Genomic DNA, 22,551 nt, shown 5'->3' with positions numbered 1-22,551 from the left:
GGGGGATGAAGGGAGGTTTCTATGTGTCAGAGGTGAGTTCAGCCTTCAGGTCCATCTGATGAATGACACAAAACTCCACACCAACTTCCTCTGTTGTAACCTCTCCAAAACACACAAACCACAGAGCCGACGGACGAGAGAGGTCTGTTTGACACACTTGTTTGAGTTTTTGTGTGTTTTTGTGGGTGTTTGCTTTTTCTTGGCTGGATTGGAGAGTTGAGGTGGTGCTTTATTTTTTGACGGGTCACCAGGTCAGAGGTCGTCGCAGGTCAGCAGTGTGGAGGAGTGAGAAAGACTGTGAGAGAATGAATGGCAGTTAGTGTGAAGGACAGGACGCTTTCAGGATGATTGATAGGTCTTGGGTCATTTTTGAAGCACAGGATGTAATTTCTGCTGCTAGAACAGAGTTTGGTGACATTTTGAAGGGGCGTAGGATCATGGGAGTTGTTGTCTTCATGGTAAGAAATCATCCTGGAAGAGTTGCCACGAGTTCCCGCCTACGTTAGCTTAGATTGCTACGATCCAAAGGTACAGGAGGTTGTTACCAGGAGCCAATTTATCCACAGAGGTCTCCTCCTCTCAAAAACAAACAGACCAGGTGATTAAAACCAATAAAAACCACAAAATAAAGCAGTTCCATGTTAAAATCAGTGTTTCTCTGATACAGTTTGGCAGACACAGAATGTCTTGCTAACGTTAGCTCAGCTCGTTTCTCTAATAACTTCAGATCCAGACATGTGATGACTAAAATCCTTCATTCTGTTAAAATACAGTTAAAAAAACAGACAGAAATGACTTCTAACTTTCAATCAACTGAAACAGAAAAACCACAAAAGTTATTAAACTTTCTGCATAGTCACAAAAAAGCTGTTTAACTAATCTCCCTCTACCTTAAGACACCAACTGATCGATCACAGAGTAAAATGACAGTATAGAGTCTCTGGGGGAGATTTAAATTGCATGTCACTGTCTCTGCCACTGTTTTCCTGTCACTGCATGTTTCTCTAACAATCTGGTGCCGAGCAGCTTCTTGTTTCTGGATAAATCTGCAATATGGAGAAGTGTACAAAGCAGGAACCCCAGAGTCTGCAGTAATGATCTTTTCCTGCACAGGTATTTTTTTTCACAGCTGAAAAAGACTAAATCTGCTGACCCCCAGCACTTCATTTTTTTTGCCCTGTTCTGTGCAAAGTTGCATTTTTTTTCTCCACCTCTTTGCTTTTCTATCATTATCCCATATCTCCCTCAGGCCTTGACAAGCCACATGTCCTGTGCAGAATGAACTTTAGTGGGTCTTCAACCAGATAGAAACCAGTGGAGGGATCATTTATAATCTAAGGTTAGATGTAAGATGTAACTACCTCCTGTACTTTGTTTATGATAGTCTTAAATATAAATAAAGACAATAAAAATGATGATGAGGTCCACAATTAAAAGTAAGACTTTCCTTTTTTTAATTATTATGTATTTTAAGCAGGTGTATGTAAAATGTGTACAGATAACAAGAACATAAATCTAATATTATTGTTCTACACATAAGAAATTAGAAGGAAGAGGTAAACCATCGGTAATAAAAGGCTGTACTTGACTAATGAGCATTAAAAAGATAAAATACATCAAATTAGGACCATGGAAACACACAATGCAAGAAGGAAAACTCAATAAAAACCTATGGTAAACATCTATTTAGAGAAATTAAGGTGTATTTTTGCATCTTCTCTGCAGCCTTCGTCGTCGTCCTGTGAAAACACAGGAGTGACTTCAGGGTCAGTCGTGTTTATGCAGCTTATTTGGTCTGCTCTTCATTTCTTTCTGCTCCTCTTCAAACCTTTCCCTCGCCACCTTTTTGTTTTTCCATCCATCTATCCATCCTCCATTAGCGCCATCGCTCTGTGCGACCTCGGGGTTAAAGAAGCGAACCTGTCAGTCGCAGTCAGACCGTCAAGTGCTGGAGGGAAACGATTCAATTTGTTTAATATGATTGCTTCATGCGGCGTTAATAAACATCAGACTGTGCGTCCCCCTGTGGTTCACGACAAGGCAGCTCACAAATTAATGTGGAGAGTTGTAATAAATTTGCTGTGTGTTCATGGTCCCTGAAGGATAGACTGATGACGCTTTATTTTTCAAATCTAAGATCGAGTCAAATGCAGCAGCGTTTTGTACAGGTTGCGATTAATAGATGCTTTGTTCAGAAAAGAGTGCATTAATCCAAACATGACTTAAGCAATATTTCTTAAATGGAAAAAACAAGAGCAACATGAGAGTCTAAAGCCATAGATTGGTTCAGAACATTAGCTTTTAAGATGGAAAATAAAGACCCAAACCTTTGTTTGACTTCAGCAGTAATCTTTTCAGGAGCTGTAATTGCAGCTTTCTCGTCTTTTTTGTTGATGAATGTCTAAAAACCTGGGTCAACACCTGCAGTAAACCAGTGCACTGGCAACTAAGCTTCCAACTGGTCATTTCATTTAGCTCTGAGCTCTTCTACAAAAGCCTTTCTTCTTAGAAAGTTAGTGAGAGTTTGAAAGAGCGTGAGTAGAAACACAACGAGGCTGTAAAGGTGGACTGGTGAGTAGATGGGTTTTCATGTTAACGTCCCCGACAACCTCTGTAGTCTCATTTAGACACTCGTTAGCAACTGCCTTTTTTAAGACACGTAAAAGCTTCAAACATCAGGAGTGGGGGATTTACTGACCCATTTTATGTTGGAGAATAAAACCTGAAAATGTCTTGGGCTTGTGTTAAAACCACAGACCTTATTTCAGACATTTAACCAGAAACACACTGACTCTGGGACGAGGGAATATGATTCCTGTTTTAAGGCTCATTCCGCCAATAAATCATTGTATTGCGGTGAGTCGAGTGGACAATCCTTCAGTGTCCAGACCACCTTTGAGTGATCAGATGTCAATACGTCCTCAGAGCCGTCCACTTATGATCAGATCACCTGACACATTAGTACCAGGTCTGAACAGGGACACTGACTGAGGTCTGGCTGACTCAGTCCAGGTATTAGGACTCTTTAAAACTCTGTTAAATCAGTTTTTTGGTCCTCAGGCTTTAGAGTCAGGTCATGTTGGACTGTTCACTACCTGCTGGAACCAATGAACCAGTTGATGTGTTGAGGAATCAGAGATCATGTAACCTATTAGTTTATGTAATTATCTTTCAACACTAGTTAAGATGATCAGTCAAAGTGTTAGAGTCTGTGTTATTGGAGAATATTTTCTTCCTTCGGTCAAGGTTAAATAATCTGTCAAAGCTGCACAAAGTTAGAATTTTCTCAGTTGAAGATAAGGTTTGAATCTGACCTGAGATCAGATCCAACCTTCAATTACTGCCCTTCATTTTCCATCTCCTGTCATCTCACGTCATGTTTTTCCATCTTCCTCTCCTCCATCCGTCTCATTTCTGTCATTCAGTCTCAGACGTTTTTTCATCCGTCTCTTCTTGTTATCGAAAGAGACCTGATCTCTCTGCTCGTCTCGTTGTCAGAAGCCCCTGTAAGTCGGCGGAGGAGACCCCCAAAAATAGCCCAGGAAATCTAATCGTGTGAAACCAGAGCCTCCCGTCTCCTCCTGTCCTTGTCTCTCCTCCACCCTGCTGCCCCTCCACTCCTCCGTCTGCCTCCTATCTCTGCCTCATTCTCCTTTCTCTGCTGTGGACATCCATCACCGCGAAGCCTTTATGGTGTCTGTTAGCATCACTGCAGCCTCAACATGTCTGAATAACACCTGTGAACGAGGAGGGCTAACAAGGGCTCTGGCCTGAGCTGATAATAATGTTTTCCTCTGGGGGACAAGACACTTTTAAACCATTTTTCAAATGTTGGGACAAACAAGGCTGCAGGATAATTACACTTCTGAATTGTCAGGAAATAAAGAAAAACATTCATTGCAATTCGTTGCAAGAATCCAAAGTTTTGTCCTCAGGTGTTTCATCTTGTTTCACCAAAACACACATATTTAATGTGCTTTATTTATGAATGTTATAAGAAAATTAGAAAATCCTCTTATTTTAGTCCCAATTAAAATAGTTAAAGGTTAATGTTTCAGCCATCAGCTGCTGATTTATTTTGCAGGTGGTTGTTGCTCTGAAAATTGTGGCAGCTGCATCATATTTCTTTTTGTTTCAGTCTGTTGTTGCTCATTTATACAAAGAACGTCCTGTGGTTGGTTGACCGGTTTCCGTCCACCTGCCATAGCTCTGTCATTTAAAATCACAGCTCATGTTAGTCTCAACTATATTAGACTTCTTGTAACCATGGTAACAGCAGACTTTACTTTTTCACTTTGTGGTTCAGTGGGCCCAAAGATTAAATGAATACAGGTCCATTTAACTCTCAAATTGTTCTCTTTAAACTGGACTATTGGGACTTTTTTGAAGACATACTTTGTCTTAATGGTGTCAGAAATAGACATGGATAGAAATGTCTGAACTTTTTCTACTGTTCAGTGACTGCAGGTCTACTCATGTACTCAGACCTGTCCTGTATATCCTGGATTGAACTTTCCTTGAGGAAAACAAATTGTGGTCAACGTGACCTTTAACTGTGCGGCCTCTTTCTTTGGTTTATATTCACCAAATAATGGAGTGGATGCATAGATGATGTGTTTCTGTAGTCCAACCCTGAAGTTAGCATCAGCCTGGTTCCTCCGCTAAAAGCCAGTGGGATTTTTTCATAGTGGTGGACTGGTGAGTAGATGGGTTTTCATGTTAACGTCCCCGACAACCTCTGTAGTCTCATTTAGACACTCGTTAGCAACCGCCTTTTTTAAGACACGTAAAAGCTTCAACATCAGGAGTGGGGATTTACTGACCCATTTTATGTCAGGAGAATAAAACCTGAAAATGTCTTGGAGCTTGTGTTAAAACCACAGACCTTATTTCAGACATTTAACCAGAAACACACTGACAACAGGAAGAGCTAACATGCTAACATGCTAACATGCTAACTGACTTCCTTCAGGACTTATTCCTGCACCACTTTATAATGTCATTGGTAGCAAACAGGGCCCTGAGGTTGTGGCTGTGTTTGATAATAACAGAGTTAAAGAAATAGTCCATCCTGTCCATCAAAACAGTTGCAGTGTTTGTCCTTGTCAGCCACCGTAAGTTCCTCATTAGTTCATCCTCTGCTCTCCAGAGGATGAGCCTAAAACGGAAAGTCTCTACAATCACCTGTAACAAGGGGAGAAGGAGATTTATTTCTGCCTGTTGTCGATTTCACATTGACACAAACAAACAGAAGCTGCTAACATGAAGCCGTATGAGCTGACAGATGCTACATGGACCCACATGGGAAAATCTAATCTAATTCTGGTGACTGACAGCAGCTCGTGTGAATGCAACAGTTTCATCTCGGAGCTCTGATAATAATCATAATAATGGTGACAATAATAATACAGAAGCAATCAGATGTGATTGCCTCTCATGAGCCAGAACATCTCCCTCTTTTTCTCTCATACAGAGGTTTTCATTATTCATCACTGAGAATGTCTCTGTGCCATTTTTAGATCTAGAAATCACACCTCCTCCTCCTCCTCCTCCTCCTCTTCTCACATCAGCTCTTTCTCTGCCTTTGCATCAGGTGTGCTCTATTACGACCTGCCGTCATGAGGTTTTCTGTACAACACACACAGCAGGGATGAGCTGGAGTCACACTTCCATCATCATCAGTTTCCTCCTCCCTCCTCTGACTTCATTTATCATAGTTCAGAATAATTAAAGACTTATTTAGTGATTTTGTGGCGTAAATAAACGACTCTGGTTGGCTTCTGTTTGAGTTGCTTTGCAATATACAACAGTTCCTCTGTGCACCAGTTGAATTTTTAAGTCTATTTTGTGGACATTTTGTCTTCACCAGATTCCTGCAATTTTAACAGGAGCTGCTTGAATACTGATGCCTTGATTTGTCAGTTTGTTTGTGTTGTTTGTGTGGTCAACATGGTAAAACGTATACCTGCTAAATATTAGCATATTAGCATTTGGCTTAAAGCTCTGAGCTGCTCGTGCAGCTGAAGACAAAGCAAACAGCAAATCGACTTTTAGGACAAATAGTTCGAAAATATTCTGGAAAAAAGGTTTATCTGAACAATTTACTAAAGTAAATAAGTAAATAAAATAAACAACTACATCATAATGCGACAAACAACAACAATGAACATAGAATGCTAGTTAGCTTGCTAGCTAATTTGGCACTTCACACACTACTGTGATATTAATACTTAGTTAGCTGCCAAGCTAATACAGCCTCATCGTGTCTCTTATAACCAAATAATACATTTTACCACAGACACTGAAAGCAACCTGTTGTGACAACTTTAGTGCTGTTAGCTAGCTAGCTCCTGATTTATAAATTAAGCACTGCTAGCAGGCCTAGCTAACTAGCTAGCTAACATTAGATCGCAACTAACACTTGCTAATTAGCTAGCTAGCTTGATAACTTGTTAACTGATACAAAATGTCCTTCTCATCTTGTTCTTCTAAGTTCGACTCTCAGATGTGACAGAAACACGGTCGTTTATCACTGAGAAATACGTTATATTTGGCTGAGTGGAGTCTTATTTTGTGGAGCGATACGACTGAAGGGTTTACAGACAGATTCACTCAGATTTGGAGTTTAACTCCTGCTCACTGTGCTAGTTCAGTTAAATTAACTTGTTAATCGTTCCTGAGGTTTTCAATCACTCATTCCCTGAACACTGACCAATGTTTTACCTTTTATAAAATGTTCTTTCGATTATCAGTTGTGTATCTTGGTCATGTGATATATAAACCATGTGCTGGAGTGGGTGTTGTCGCTTCCTGTTTGTCCTTTTAATAAAAATCCTCCCTGAGCTGAACCTCCACCAGGATTTCTGCCAGTTTTCAGTCGCACTGAAAACACATTTTAAACCCATTTCACTCGCTCCCCTGGAGAAGTGCTCCCTCTTCACAAATGATTTTGTCGTTTTGCCTGAAATGAAAAGAATTTCTCTCTGTAGAAATGGACACCTGGTGAAGGTGATGACAGCAGACTCTGGAGAGGTCGCCAGACTGTGGTTTATTTACTGTGCTTTATGTCTGTGCTGCCTGCCGTAGATGAGCTCTGCAGCTCTGGAGGTTTCCTACATGTTGTTGTATGTTTTCCTGCCTCCCGTCGCTGTGTGTTGTCGTGTGATGAAGTCTTTACCTGCTGTGTGACCTGACAGTGTGAGATGAGAGAGCACAGGCGTTATAATGAGATTTGTCAGTCTTTTCTAATCTCTGATTTATAAGCCAGAGGCAGGGGGAACCTGGGATGAAGTGATCCCTGGTTACTAGGCAACAGGTTTTTGGCTTTCAGGACCAAAACAGACTCCAAACACAGACCTGTACCTGTTCTGTTTATTAGACGAGGCTGATATTTCACCCAGCAAATATTTTCAGTTTGGGCTTAAAGGATAATTCTGGTATTTTTGAACCTGGGCCTGAAAAATTTTTGGGTCCTTTTTGTTTAATGGGAAACATCTATATATATCAATGCCAGATTCCATTGACAAAAACAGGAATTTTACTGAGCAGAACTGGAACAGCACTGCCTCCATCTGTTAGTGTGTCTGTGTTACTGTGTGACTTTCAGTGGTGGAGGAAGTAATCAGATACTTTACTTAAGTAAAAGTACCACACAGTAACACAAACACACTAACAGATCATGGCAGCAGCTCCTGCGTTCTGCTCAATAAAATTACTGTTTTTGTCAATGGAGTCTGGTAAATAAGCTCAGGTTCAAAAACACAGCAGTTATCCTTAATATTGCAGTGAGGAAGCTGGAATCAACTGTGCAGCTAAAGAGAGATGACCCTATTAAAGAGTAAGATCCTTTATGTCTAACCAGAAACATCACTATATATCAATACCAGACTCCATTGACAAAAACAGGAATTTTACCGAGCAGACTTGGAATACCACTGCCTCCATCTGTTAGTGTGTTTGTGTTACTGTGTGACTTTCAGTGGTGGAAGAAGTATCCAGACCCTTAATATAAATAAAATTACACACACAATAACACAAACACACTAACAGATCAAGGCAGCGGTATTCCAGCGGCTCCTGTTAAAATTCCTGTTTTTGTCAATGGAGTCTGGTATTGATAAAACAACTGTTTCTGATTTCACAGAAAGACCTGTGAAAACTAAAATACCACACAATAACACAACATGAGATCTGTTTCATCTTTGGGGACTGTTCTATTCAATATTTTCTGTATGGTCTCTGTTTTTTTTTTTAATCCTCATCTATGCATATTAATAGTTAATACAGGGTGATAGGCCACAGTGCTAAAGAATGATCTATGAGGAGGGAGAATGAGAAGGAAAAAGAATGAATGAGAGAGAAAAGGGAGGCAGGGAGTAATAAGATTTCATCAGAGATAATATCCATGACAAATAGGACATTGGAGGAGGGAGGCAGGCTGACTGTAAAACCCATGAATAGAGAGAGGCGAGAGGGAGATCAGATTATAGCTTCCTCTCTCTGACGTTTCCGCTCCATTAACTAATGGACAGCCACTTCTCACCGTGTTTGATGGATCGAGGAGTATCACAACAGATCTCCTCTGTTCAGCAGGTTGAAAACAAAACAAAAAAAACGACGGCATCGGTCGTTCAGAGCAGCGTATGTTTGGGTTTAGAGTTATGACAGGAAGTAGCGTGACGTTATTGAAGCCCTTGAGTTGACCTCACAGCTTCTAAAAGCTGCCGTACATGCAGGCAGAAAACAGGCTATTCTTGGTGCTGGACACATTAACACCGACCACTGATGTAGATGGTTTCACACGAGAGTCAGAGAGTCAGCAAGTCTCACTGTCGTGGATGGATTACTATGAAATGTTATAGACACAGTCATGGTACCCAGATGATAAACCCTATGGACTGTTTAGTGGTACCAACAGGTCGAAACAAATCAGTGAAATACCTCAGACTGTTACTGGCTTAAAATAAAATAGGATAAGATAAAATAAGTTAATTTAAGATAAATTAAAAATAAAATAAGTTCAAATAGGATAAAATAAGATAAGGTGAGATAAAATGAGAATTTCTTTTGCCAGAAGAGAATATAAGTGAAAAAATAACATTAAATATAAAGTATAAAATGTGTATACAATATATATATATAATGGAAAATAGAATTAAGATATGTTGGGAAAAATAAAAAATAAAAAATAAAAAATTAGATAAAATAATTAGAATATGTTAAAAAGTTATTTAAAAAATGTAATTCGATTTTTTTTTGTGAGGCAAAGTGGCTAACAAAATGGAAAAGGAAATTAAAAACAATAGAATGATGTTACAGGAAAATAAAAATTGTCAGTATAGAAGGAAAATAAAACACATTCATTAAAACGTTCTGATAAAAGACACTACAGGTTTTCCATGTGCGACTCTTCCCCCATACACCTGAACACATCCACCTAGATGTTTTCATACTTCTATACATTACTTAGATTTAATTTCATGGCCTGAAAATACTTTAGCAGAACATATCTTTGGCTTTCCTGTCTGAAATCGATGGGTCGCTCGGTTATAAACAAACCAGCAGAGCTTCATCCTGAACGCTCAGGTTCTTCAGACTGTGAGGAACATGGATGTCGAAAATCTGCTCCTCTGGTTTGTCTTTATTTTAGTTTCTTCATTTTGTTGTTTAATGGAGGCTTGTTGGTGATGGTGCCTCGTTACAGTCTTTTCTGATTCATCACAACATGAATCTCTCTGCGTGAACCGCCTCGTATTTATTTACAAATCTGTACAACACAAGTTTTTTTTCTTACACCTTTATCAGCCTGAAGCAATCAGCACAAACTGACATAAGGTTTTCTGAAATTGAAATTAGAGCCCATTACTCCGCCTCTGTGCTTTGTTCCTCCAGCGCAGCCTGAAGCCAATTTTCATCATGCCTTCTTTATGTTCGTGCAGCTGCTGCGATTGTTCCCTCGCTGTACGAACTGACTGAGAAAGAACAGTTCAACTCATTCACTGCAGGGTTCATTCTCTGAGAGGAGGTTGAGTCCTGTTCTGTTAATGCTAGAAGTCAAGGGAGGGGAGGTGAGAGAGCACAGGAAAAGGTTTGAGTTTTTAGAGAATGGTGAGTTTTATGGATGTTTTCAGGTGAGCAGCAGGAACTACAACTCAGAGATCAATCCAGGCTACAAGGAGTCCTTAGATCTGAAGCAGCTAGTCGATTCATCAGTCAGGAAATTGAATCGTCCAGGCTCGTTGTGTGTTGGAAGTAGATTTGCAGAGACTTGTGGACAGAATAAAGGAGACAGAGTTCAGATATTGGTGTTTCTGGTGAGCTAAGGGTCAAAACATTATACTGTCTCCAGTCGGGTTCAGTGGGGCCAGGTCTTGACCAGGTTCAGGTCTCTGTTCTAGGCCTTTGCAGAGCTCTGAGGTGTGAGTGAATGCAAACAAACATGAACTTAGCTGAAGACACATTTAGAAGATCTGAAAATGTTTCGGCTTGAACAGTAAATTTGTGCTCATCCTGGATTTTCTGAATCAGTCTGAGCAGCTTGTTATCTTCTTTTTAAAACTCAGCAATATAGAACTGAAGGTACAGATTTTAAAGTAAAATCAAATCAACCTTTGTAAACCTGTTAAATTAATCTGTTGCTTCCTTCTCCACCGCAGGTCATAAAAGGTGTAGAAGACCTGACTCTGCTTTGTGATTGGATGTTATCGTTCAGTCAGATTCAGGTGTAAAGACAAGGTCAACACTGGTCAAAACACATTTTATTTGCTCAGAGTCTTTTTGACCCTAATTTGATTCCGTACATCAGGTTCAGATACTTTGATGTCAGAGTTTTATTCTGGTTTGTTCCTGTGTTGTTGTTTTTTTTCACAAAGCACAGGTCAGTGATTCAGATCAATGATTTATTTTTTCTGTTGTAAATGTTAACCTTCACACACACAAAGACAAACACTCCCTCATTCCTGGAAAGCCAGTCATCACTTTCCAGGAACACATAAAACTCACTCAGGTTAATGTTAACAGCATCACGTGGTTCTGTTGTAGTAAACTCTCAGTGCTCTGATGTTTGTGCAGCAGGAATATAAATAATACATGTTAAATCAAAAAATACATCATCGAATTCATGGTGTGATGCCTTCACAGACCACCAGGGGGCCACGGACCACCAGCTAAAAACAGTAATTTGAACATTCTTTGAGTTTTGGACTGTGGAGCTGACACAACAAGACAAATTATCTTTTATATATTTAAATCTGAACCTTGAGGATGTTTGAATGAATTCTGAGAATATGACATTACACAGAGCACAATAAGGTGTTTTATACAAATATTTATTCATTGTTTTGTCATGTTTCAGAAGGAAAAAGGTACAAACGTGTGTTTTTTAAAATGCCAGTCCTACAGATCCAGAATTTTGGAGATTACCTTTAAACATTTTCATACATTTACATTTTACTTCCACATGTGTTTGTGTGTATTTATTTTTCAGGCAGCTGTTTTTCAGTTATTTTTAGTGTGAATGTGAATATTAACCTGCAGCAACTTCATGTGTTGATCTCCTGTCTTCACCTGCAAACCTTCCTGTTCACTGTGAGTGTGTTTAATTTCTTACTCCATATGACAATAATTAGCAACAACAATAATTCTGTAACTCATACAGTATAGTATGTTGGTACAGATTTCTATATAGAAAGCTGTAAATAGAGTTTTGTTATTGGAGAAGAAGTAAAGTTCTCATAGATCATATTTTTTATCTTTATATTTTCACTCCTGGTAACATAGTGGCTTGTGTTTTTTTTTTGTTTTTTTTCATGCTCAGTCTCTGATTCTCAATAAAAAAAGATGAAATAAAAATGTGATCTCTCTCTTCCACCTGTACACCTGAACACACCACTCTAGATATTTCCATTCTTTTCTAAAATTACTGCTGATGTAAACTTGACTTTTTTTTTTGCACCATATGATCATAGACTATGAATTTTATAAATTATTATATTTGTTATATTTATTTCAGATCCAGTCTATGTCTGTGATTTGGCCGCACTTTACATTTCAGATTACGGAAACGGTGGGACAACGTTTCTTGTTTGTGATTGGACAGTCGTTTGTTTGCGTCTGGCGTCGGCACAGTCAGCGGCTGTAGACCCGGAAGTGATGGTCCGCCATTTTCTGCTTAATGGAAGATGCCCACACACGCTCCCGAAATGCGTATGGTTTGCGTCGCGTATAGTTTTTCAAATCAATCAAACCGAGAAGCCACGGGAAGTTTTTATCGAGTCTTACCAATGATGTTGTTTTTGACGGAGAATATGCAAGAAAGTGACCGAAAAAACGCCGAGAGAAGCGGTTTAGCCTTCATCTGCGGTCGGAGGAGCGGAGGGGGATATTCCGCAGGTGTGCAGTGACCGCCTCACTAAAGGTAAGGTGAGTTATATGGCTTTATTATATCACTAACTGCTACTTATGACACTTTAAGGTTAAATGTATTGTTTTTTCCTCTACTGTGTTGACGTATGTACTACAGTCACTGAAAAGGGACATGTAGCGAAGAAAGCTAAGGCTAGCTAACAGTTTAGGCTGGATGGTCGCCTTAAATCCGGATCCAGCAGCGTCTTCTTCGAGTTTCACCCGGTGTTGGCTCTGGAGTCACAACATCTGTTGGAATCTGTTGAAGAAAATGTGATAGTTCCTTAAAAGTGTTGTTATAAAATAGAAGACGGATTAAGATACAAAACAAAGAGTCGTGACTTAGTAGTCTAGTGTAGTAATGCACCTGGGCGTTGGTTTGGAGTCATTGAATTACAGGAGTATCGGTAAAAAAAAAAGCCTATTCCTGTTTTAAAACGTTCATATAAAATAGAAGACGCACTAAAATACAAAACAGAGAGCTGACTTCTAGTTTTCCAGCGTAGTAACACGTTTAGAGTCACTGCATCAACAAAGATTGTTGGAGATTTGGTACATTTCTTAGTGTTATTTACAGTAGTCTGGGAGAGTCTGTCATTAGGGCTCAAAGCTGCTGCAGTAGAGTTTCGGTGGCAGCAGGGAATTTCTATTGCACCAATCATTTGGAGCCATGTTTTATTTTAGATAGATAGATACTCCATCCAATTGAATGCATTTCTGATTATTTCACACCATGAACGAGGTGTGAGAAAATGTTTGGGAACGTGAGCATCGGTTGTCAGTTTATGTTTTGATTCTGCGTGAACAACAACATGGCGACGACCCAGAATACAACATTCTCTGTATTGTTTGAGGGATGGTAACAAGCTCATGCTAACGTAGCTCTTCCGGGGGTTGAAGCCGTTACTTTTCTAACCTTGATCATCTCAGTAGTAGTAGCAGTCGGTAGCAGTTGTGAATTTTATTTAAAATTGCCAAACTGTAATTTTATTGGATGTTGTTGTTGGCTTGACAGTGTAGCTACGCTAGGCAAGATATGCTAACGCCTGTTGTCACTTGTTGCTGTAGCAATAGTAACTAGTGACAAAGGATCAAGCCACAGAGCAAATACAGATCAGCTCCTAATACTTATATACTTACTATTATAAGATGAATTTTAATGTATTTGAATTTTGATACTTAAACAGAATTATTTAGAATAATTTTATTTCCTGTTTTATCAGAATAAAACCATCCTGTCTGTGTGTTTCATGGCTACAACACAGCCTTACAGTTACAGGTGTTTAATAATGGTTTGTTGTTGTGTTTGTGTCTGTAGACTGAGCTGCTGCAGTGTTATTAGAGAGGAGAGGACAGGATGAAGTCCAGAGACCATCAGCACAGACTCAGAGAAGGTTCACAGGCCTCAGTGGATCTTCATGAGTCTGAGACGTTCAGGATCCACCAGGTGAATCAACTGTTCTTATAAGAGTGACCATAGACCACATACTGACACGTAACACACACTTAATCATCACATTTCTCCATCACAGGTGTCACTGAAGCTTCCTGTCAGCTGATCTCAATGGTAACAGGTACGATGACCACATCCACAGAAATCAGCTGACAGGAATTTTCAGGAACACCTCTGATGAAGACATGTCAGGTAAAAAACACCTGTCTGAGTCAGTTCAATCAGACAAACCTCCTCAGGCTTTGTTTACCTGTTGTTTACATGTTGTTTTCTCTGTGAATTTTAGTTGCCACACTGCTGAGACAGATGAGGTGAATCTGAACCTGAGAGCTGGAGAACATGTTACACCGGTCAGTTCATTTTTCTACATTTTAGCTTTTTCCAACCAAACTTAGTTCAAATTTAACAGATTAGAAAAAAAGACAGATTTTTTATTTTTAGAGCCTTACTATACTATGACTATACTATGACACTTTTATCATATTTCCAACACCTGACTATAGTATGACATTTTTATCACATTTTGAACACCTGACTATAGTATGACATTTTTATCACATTTTCAACACCTGACTATAGTATGACACTTTTATCATATTTCCAACACCTGACTATAGTATGACATTTTTATCACATTTTGAACACCTGACTATAGTATGACATTTTTATCAGTTTTTGAACACCTGACTATAGTATGACATTTTTATCAGTTTTTGAACACCTGACTATAGTATGACATTTTTATCACATTTTGAACACCTTACTATAGTATGACATTTTTATCATATTTTGAACACCTTACTATAGTATGACATTTTTATCACATTTTGAACACCTGACTATAGTATGACATTTTTATCACATTTTGAACACCTGACTATAGTATGACATTTTTATCATATTTTGAACACCTGACTATAGTATGACATTTTTATCACATTTTCAGTGCCTTACTATAGTATGACATTTTATCAATTTTGAACACTACTATAGTATGACATTTTTATCATATTTTGAACACCTTACTATAGTATGACATTTTTATCACATTTTGAACACCTGACTATAGTATGACATTTTTATCACATTTTGAACACCTGACTATAGTATGACATTTTTATCATATTTTGAACACCTTACTATAGTATGACATTTTTTATCACATTTTCAGTGCCTTACTATAGTATGACATTTTTATCATACTATTTACATTTTCATGACACCTTACTATAGTATGACATTTTTATCACATTTTCAGTGCCTTACTATAGTATGACATTTTTATCACATTTTCAGTGCTATAGTATGACATTTTATCATTTTGACACTGACATATGACATTTTTATCACATTTTGAACACCTGACTATAGTATGACATTTTTATCATATTTTGAACACCTTACTATAGTATGACATTTTTATCACATTTTCAGTGCCTTACTATAGTATGACATTTTTATCACATTTTCAACACCTGACTATAGTATGACATTTTTATCAGTTTTTTGAACACCTGACTATAGTATGACATTTTTACCATATTTTGAACACCTGACTATAGTATGACATTTTTATCACATTTTCAGTGCCTTACTATAGTATGACATTTTTACCATATTTTGAACACCTTACTATAGTATGACATTTTTATCACATTTTGAACACCTGACTATAGTATGACATTTTTATCACATTTTGAACACCTGACTATAGTATGACATTTTTATCATTTTTGAACACCTTACTATAGTATGACATTTTTATCACATTTTGACTATAGTATGACATTTTTATCACATTTTGAACCTGACTATAGTATGACATTTTTATCATATTTTGAACACCTGACTATAGTATGACATTTTTATCACATTTTCATCCTTACTATAGTATGACATTTTTATCACATTTTGAACACCTGACTATAGTATGACATTTTTATCACATTTTCAGTGCCTTACTATAGTATGACATTTTTATCACATTTTTGAACACCTGACTATAGTATGACATTTTTATCATATTTTGAACACCTTACTATAGTATGACATTTTTATCACATTTTGAACAGTGCCTTACTATAGTATGACATTTTTATCACATTTTTGAACACCTTGACTATAGTATGACATTTTTATCACATTTTGAACACCTGACTATAGTATGACATTTTTACCATATTTTGAACACCTGACTATAGTATGACATTTTTATCATATTTTCAACACCTGACTATAGTATGACATTTTTATCATATTTTGAACACCTGACTATAGTATGACATTTTCAACACCTGACTATAGTATGCTATACTTTAAAACTTTCAAATGCTTGCAGATTTAAAATTAGTGTACAACTATTATATAAAGCATAACTAATAAGAAAATGGAGAAACTCAGCTCAAACGTTTAGAATGAAATTTATTGATTTGTTACAGGCAATATTTGACAACCACAGTAAAAGTGAGAGAAATTTGACCACCAGCAGGTGCTTTGTTTTACTCACCCGTTCATACAACAGTGTGATGTGGTTGTCCTCGTGCTCATCAACCGTTTAAATTTGCTTGTTTTGTAGAGATGTAAAGAATGTCACTGGTGACAGGAATGTTTAAACGTCTTTACACTGTCATGATTTTCTTCTAAAAGAAGAGCAGCTTTTACCTCTAGATGATTCTTCAACTGAAGTTTGTAACTCAATACACTGGTTTTTTCGTGGATTTGGTGTATTTTACTTTTTTACTCTTTGACAGTTTGAACTTCAATACCCAGAAACCCTGTGTGCTTTTGGTTTGATGTTCAAGGCTGCTGATTTTTGTTGTCTTTCTCTTCAGGACTCAGAGTTGAACATCAGCTGATGGAGAGAAGAGACATGAAAACATTTCCAGAAGGTCAGTGTTTATTGTTTTCAGTCTGACTCTACACAGGAGACACACATTTAAGAGTTTCATACCAATTCTTTTTGCAGTGACATAGTGAAAAAATACTGATAATTATTATTAAAGTGGATTATGTTATTGCAGCTGAGATAATGACAGAGTCAGACTGAAAACAATAAACACTGACCTTCTGGAAATGTTTTCATGTCTCTTCTCTCCATCAGCTGATGTTCAACTCTGAGTCCTGAAGAGAAAATTCAGAAACAACAAACATCAGCAACTTTCAAATCACAGAACCAAAAGCACAGAGGGTTTCTGGGTATTGAAGTTCAAACTGTCAAAGACTAAAAAAGTAAAATACTCAAAGAATACCACAAACCAACCAGTGTCTGAGTTACAAACTTCAGTTGAAGAATCATCTAGAGGTAAAAGCTGCTCTTCTTTCAGAGGAAAATCATGACAGTGTAAAGACGTTAAACATTTCCGGTCACAGTCTTTATATCTCTACAAACCAAGCTAATGTACTAAGTGAGCACATGAGGACAACTACATCACACTGTTAGAAACTGAGTGAATAAAACCAAACAGCTTTACTTGCATCAGTCTGTGATTATCAGCTCAATAACTCTGTTTTTCTTTCATCCTCTTCAGGTCCAGACCTTCAGCTGCTGCCGTCACCTCCTCCTCCTGCAGAGACACAACAACATGTTAATGACACAAACTGACTCAGAAACCTGATTCTCCTACTCTGAACTGTCTTTACTCCTTCGTATTTAATTACATTTTGCTGATAAAAATTAATCAACTAGTTTTCTACAAATCAGTGGTTTGTTTTCTTTCTAAAGCTCCAAGAGTCCTGACGTTAAACATAAACTAACAGTATTATAAATAGAATTAAGAAAGGAGAAGACTAATTATATCTATAATACGTCAGGACTATTTAAGCTTCAGAAAGAAAAAACAAACCACTGATTTGTAGATTGGCTGTTTTGTTCCCTGATGTGTTTTTAAAAGAAATAAATTCTTGTCTTACCTTCAGCTCCACTGGATCCAGCTGTTTCTGTGAGTTCACCTGAAAAACACACGAGACTTTTACTTAAAACTGATGATTTTAACGAGGCAGAGCTGATCATCAACTAAAAATAAAAACGTCATGTTAGCGGTTTCTATATGAACTATGTAAATAAATGTCATTAATGAGTTAACTCTGTAAATTATAGACATGTCAGTATTAATTTAATTATTCAGACTTCAGATCAGTTACTAAACAACTTAATGTCAAAGTGCTGATGATGACAGGTGATGTGAGGGTGTTTCTGAATTACCTGGAAGACTCTCTGTCCTGGTCTCATCTGGTCTGATCTGGTCTCTGGAGTCATGGATGAAGTGGTGACACCTGGAGGAAATAAAAGACACAGAAAGGAAAATGATCAATTTCACCCAAAAACACAGAAATATTCAACATTAATGGGATGTTTCAGAAGAGGGCTGGAACCAACACCTTTAACAGATGAATCCACCTTAAATTTCTATTTTAATTGTTGATCAACTAATCTGTCAACACGTGTATTATTGTGAACTTCATAATTAACACTTTTACTAAAGTTAACAGTTGAAAAACAGGACTTATAACAGTATTTCTACACTGATACTGTTACTAATTCAACACATCTTCCACCACAGACAGAAACACAACTGACATTTAAGATAAACTTAACAACAGGAAGAGTTTTAAACATTAACCGGCCATGAAGCCTTAGAACAATGACTCCAGAGACGCATAAAGTGACCGCAAAGAGCTGTAAACAGCCGCCACTGTGTTATCATCCGTCCTCGTTAGAGACCCACAACTCATGTCAGTGACACCTGAGTTACAGAAACAGAACCACACACAAGAAAAGCAACAAGAAATGTAAACACAGCTACAGGACAGCACTAAAAGAGGAGGCTAATGCTAACGCTCGCCGATAACGAGTTAGCTCGTGTTCAGTAAAAACAGCTCTAAAGCTCGGTTTAGCCTCCAGACTTCTTCAGTAATTAACCTTCTCTCAGTGCTAACAAACCAAAACAACGACGTCTCCGCGGCTCTGCTCTGCTCTGCGGTCGCAGCATATGACGACACGGGTCACGAGTAATGACGACAAAGGTCACGGCCAGGGACAACACACCATGTAAACAGAGACACACATCATCACAGCAAGATGTTCAGGTGCCATCAAGAGACACAGAAGGACTAGGAACTGACTCAAACCAACTAATACACACAGAAATGTCAACAAAGACACAAAACGAGTCCGCATGGTCACACAACTGCGGAGACACGCGGAGTGACGGCAAGAGCTGTAAACAGACAACCACTGTGTTACTATCTGTTCTCATTAGTGACCCACATTTAATATCTGCTCACAGAAGCAACAAAAGAATGTAAAGAACAACACTATAGGAGGAGGCTAATGCTAACAGTGGAGCTGGCAGCTGATTCTAATGCTAACGCCGTCCGCTAAGTAGTTAGCTCGTTAGCCGCAGTGTCCAACCTCACCTGTGTTCGACAAAACAGCTCTAAAGCTCGGTTTAGCCTCCAGACTTCTTCAGTAATTAACCTTCTCTCAGTGCTAACAAACCAAAACAACGACGTCTCCGCGGCTCTGCTCTGCTCTGCGGTCGCAGCATATGACGACAAAGGTCACGGCCAGGGACAACACACCATGTAAACAGAGACACAACATCATCACAGCAAGATGTTCAGGTGCCATCAAGAGACACAGAAGGACTAGGAACTGACTCAAACCAACTAATACACACAGAAATGTCAACAAAGACACAAAACGAGTCCGCATGGTCACATAACTGCGGTCGCAGCATATGACGACACGGGTCACGAGTAATGACGACAAAGGTCACGGCCAGGGACAACACACCATGTAAACAGAGACACACATCATCACAGCAAGATGTTCAGGTGCCATCAAGAGACACAGAAGGACTAGGAACTGACTCAAACCAACTAATACACACAGAAATGTCAACAAAGACACAAAACGAGTCCGCATGGTCACACAACTGCGGAGACACGCGGAGTGACGGCAAGAGCTGTAAACAGGTAACCACTGTGTTACTATCTGTTCTGATTAGTGACCCACATTTAATATCTGCTCACAGAAACACAACCACACAACAGAAGCAACAAAAGAATGTAAAGGACAACACTATAGGAGGAGGCTAATGCTAACAGTGGAGCTGGCAGCTGATTCTAATGCTGACGCCGTCCGCTAAGTAGTTAGCTCGTTAGCCGCAGTGTCCAACCTCACCTGTGTTCGACAAAACAGCTCTAAAGCTCGGTTTAGCCTCCAGACTTCTTCAGTAATTAACCTTCTCTCAGTGCTAACAAACCAAAACAACGACGTCTCCGCGGCTCTGCTCTGCGGTCGCAGCATATGACGACACGGGTCACGAGTAATGACGACAAAGGTCACGGCCAGGGACAACACACCATGTAAACAGAGACACACATCATCACAGCGTTATATTCAAGCGCCATTAAGAGACACAGAAGGACTAGGAACTGACTCAAACCAACTAATACACACAGAAATGTCAACAAAGACACAAAACGAGTCCGCATGGTCACACAACTGCGGAGACACGCGGAGTGACGGCAAGAGCTGTAAACAGGTAACCACTGTGTTACTATCTGTTCTCATTAGTGACCCACATTTAATATCTGCTCACAGAAGCAACAAAAGAATGTAAAGAACAACACTATAGGAGGAGGCTAATGCTAACAGTGGAGCTGGCAGCTGATTCTAATGCTGACGCCGTCCGCTAAGTAGTTAGCTCGTTAGCCGCAGTGTCCAACCTCACCTGTGTTCGACAAAACAGCTCTAAAGCTCGGTTTAGCCTCCAGACTTCTTCAGTAATTAACCTTCTCTCAGTGCTAACAAACCAAAACAACGACGTCTCCGCGGCTCTGCTCTGCTCTGCGGTCGCAGCATATGACGACAAAGGTCACGGCCAGGGACAACACACCATGTAAACAGAGACACAACATCATCACAGCAAGATGTTCAGGTGCCATCAAGAGACACAGAAGGACTAGGAACTGACTCAAACCAACTAATACACACAGAAATGTCAACAAAGACACAAAACGAGTCCGCATGGTCACACAACTGCGGAGACACGCGGAGTGACGGCAAGAGCTGTAAACAGGTAACCACTGTGTTACTATCTGTTCTCATTAGTGACCCACATTTAATATCTGCTCACAGAAACACAACCACACAACAGAAGCAACAAAAGAATGTAAAGAACAACACTATAGGAGGAGGCTAATGCTAACAGTGGAGCTGGCAGCTGATTCTAATGCTAACGCCGTCCGCTAAGTAGTTAGCTCGTTAGCCGCAGCGTCCAGCCTCACCCGTGTTCGACAAAACAGCTCTATAGCTCGGATTAGTTTCCTCTGTCGCCGCAACACACCGTGTAAGCAGAGACACAACATCATCACAGGAAGATGCTAAACTGCCATAGAGACACAAAATGACCAGGGGCGGACACAAACCAACGGAGACACACAAAAACGACACAAGGAGAGAAAAGATTTAAGAGTAAGAGTCATTTTCCAGCGACAGTAACATGATGCCTTCATGCTGTGATAGGTGGACTAAATCCTGCCTGAGGTCCCAGAAGATTACCAGGTTTACAGAGATTGAACCGTCACACTGAGACACAGAGTTGTACACAGTGCACCACTGTGTTATTATATGTCCAGTTAGAGACACGTCTCAGGTCAAGAGCCGCTCTAGTTACAGAAACACCAACACACGCAGTAAAAATAAGCCAGAAGCTAACATTAAAACAGGAGGCTAATGCTAACGCTCGCTTGTTAGTTAGCTTATCAGCTTACCTTCAGCCTCATTAGTGTTCGACAAAACAGCTCTAAAGCTTGTTTTAGTATCGACACAAGTTTCTCTCAGTGCTAACAAACCAAAGCGACGACACATTGCTTCTCCACTGCTCTGCTCTTCTTCAGGTCACAGTCAACAACAACACGGGACTCAATGACAAAACACGACGCAGAATGACCACACAGACACACAACATGACCACAACGGAACGCAAAACCGCCACAAAGAGCCAGAAACAGACACAGAAATAAAGACACACAATAAGGGCCACTAAACAATGCAAGAAGACCGCAAAGGAACAGAGAGTTTACTACTGAGAGATACAAAACAACCACAGACACAAATCATGCCTGGAGAGTTACAAAACTGACCGCAAGGAGACACAACTAAGTCACAAAGAGTTGTAAACAAACTACCACAGTGTTATTATCCGTCCGTGTTAGTGACCCACATCTCATGAAACACAAACACAGCAAGGATTAACATTAAAAGAAAGAGAAGGCTAACGCTAGCTCGCGGCTAATGCTAATGCTCGTCGCTAATTAGTTAGCTAGTTAGCTTACCTTCGAGCAGCAGGTTGCGTTCGGTAAAAACAGCTCCAGAACGTGTTTTAGCGTCCGAGCTTCTTCAGTAATGAAGTTTCTCACGGTTTTAACAAACCGAGGCGACAAAGCGACAATTTAAACGTTGATTTTACTCTGTATTTTCTCTCGTCTCTCCGACTTTGTTTGTGCGCCACTCTCGCTAGGTCACGATCACCGGCAATGGAAGCCAACCAACGTCGACAGACAGACAGACGCTGATTGGTCGGCCGAGTTGCGAGCGCTGATTGGTCAGCTGGGCCGCTCAGCAGCCGCCTCTGATTGGTTCAAATAATGTAAACAACGGAAGTAGTTCGAAGGTTCAGTGCACACTG

General features: G+C 39.3%; 1 protein-coding gene and 3 long non-coding RNA genes across 11 annotated transcripts in view; 2 read left to right on the top strand and 2 right to left on the bottom strand.

Annotated features, from left to right (window-relative positions):
• Positions 1 to 22,551, top strand: part of npr1b (natriuretic peptide receptor 1b) — a 75,377-nt gene that overhangs the window by 42,183 nt on the left and 10,643 nt on the right. The window lies entirely within an intron of this gene.
• On the top strand, positions 11,940 to 17,755 carry LOC108884684 (uncharacterized). The gene is made up of 4 exons (XR_001961087.2): positions 11,940 to 12,420; positions 13,721 to 13,849; positions 14,142 to 14,205; positions 17,383 to 17,755. It is a non-coding gene; the product is annotated as an uncharacterized LOC108884684 (long non-coding RNA).
• LOC127143363 (uncharacterized) lies at positions 14,355 to 15,630 on the bottom strand. 5 transcript variants are annotated; one of them, XR_007814731.1, is made up of 5 exons: positions 15,597 to 15,630; positions 15,255 to 15,330; positions 14,877 to 14,952; positions 14,653 to 14,804; positions 14,355 to 14,538 (listed from the first exon to the last, which is right to left on the bottom strand). It is a non-coding gene; the product is annotated as an uncharacterized LOC127143363 (long non-coding RNA). The 5 variants fall into 5 exon arrangements; XR_007814730.1 differs by lacking the exon at positions 15,597 to 15,630 and adding an exon at positions 15,484 to 15,564 and having other exon boundaries at positions 15,255 to 15,292; XR_007814729.1 differs by lacking the exon at positions 15,597 to 15,630 and adding an exon at positions 15,484 to 15,562.
• On the bottom strand, positions 16,692 to 20,726 carry LOC108884687 (uncharacterized). 3 transcript variants are annotated; one of them, XR_001961091.2, is made up of 5 exons: positions 19,271 to 19,390; positions 18,057 to 18,127; positions 17,765 to 17,803; positions 16,919 to 17,418; positions 16,692 to 16,706 (listed from the first exon to the last, which is right to left on the bottom strand). It is a non-coding gene; the product is annotated as an uncharacterized LOC108884687 (long non-coding RNA). The 3 variants fall into 3 exon arrangements; XR_007814727.1 differs by lacking the exons at positions 16,692 to 16,706; positions 19,271 to 19,390 and adding an exon at positions 20,593 to 20,726 and having other exon boundaries at positions 16,722 to 17,418; XR_007814728.1 differs by lacking the exons at positions 16,692 to 16,706; positions 19,271 to 19,390 and adding an exon at positions 20,040 to 20,206 and having other exon boundaries at positions 17,180 to 17,418.

Source organism: Lates calcarifer, linkage group LG15 (genome assembly GCF_001640805.2).
Source record: "Lates calcarifer isolate ASB-BC8 linkage group LG15, TLL_Latcal_v3, whole genome shotgun sequence".
Taxonomy (NCBI): Eukaryota; Metazoa; Chordata; class Actinopteri; family Centropomidae; genus Lates; species Lates calcarifer.
This window is presented reverse-complemented; position numbering and strand designations above follow the sequence as displayed.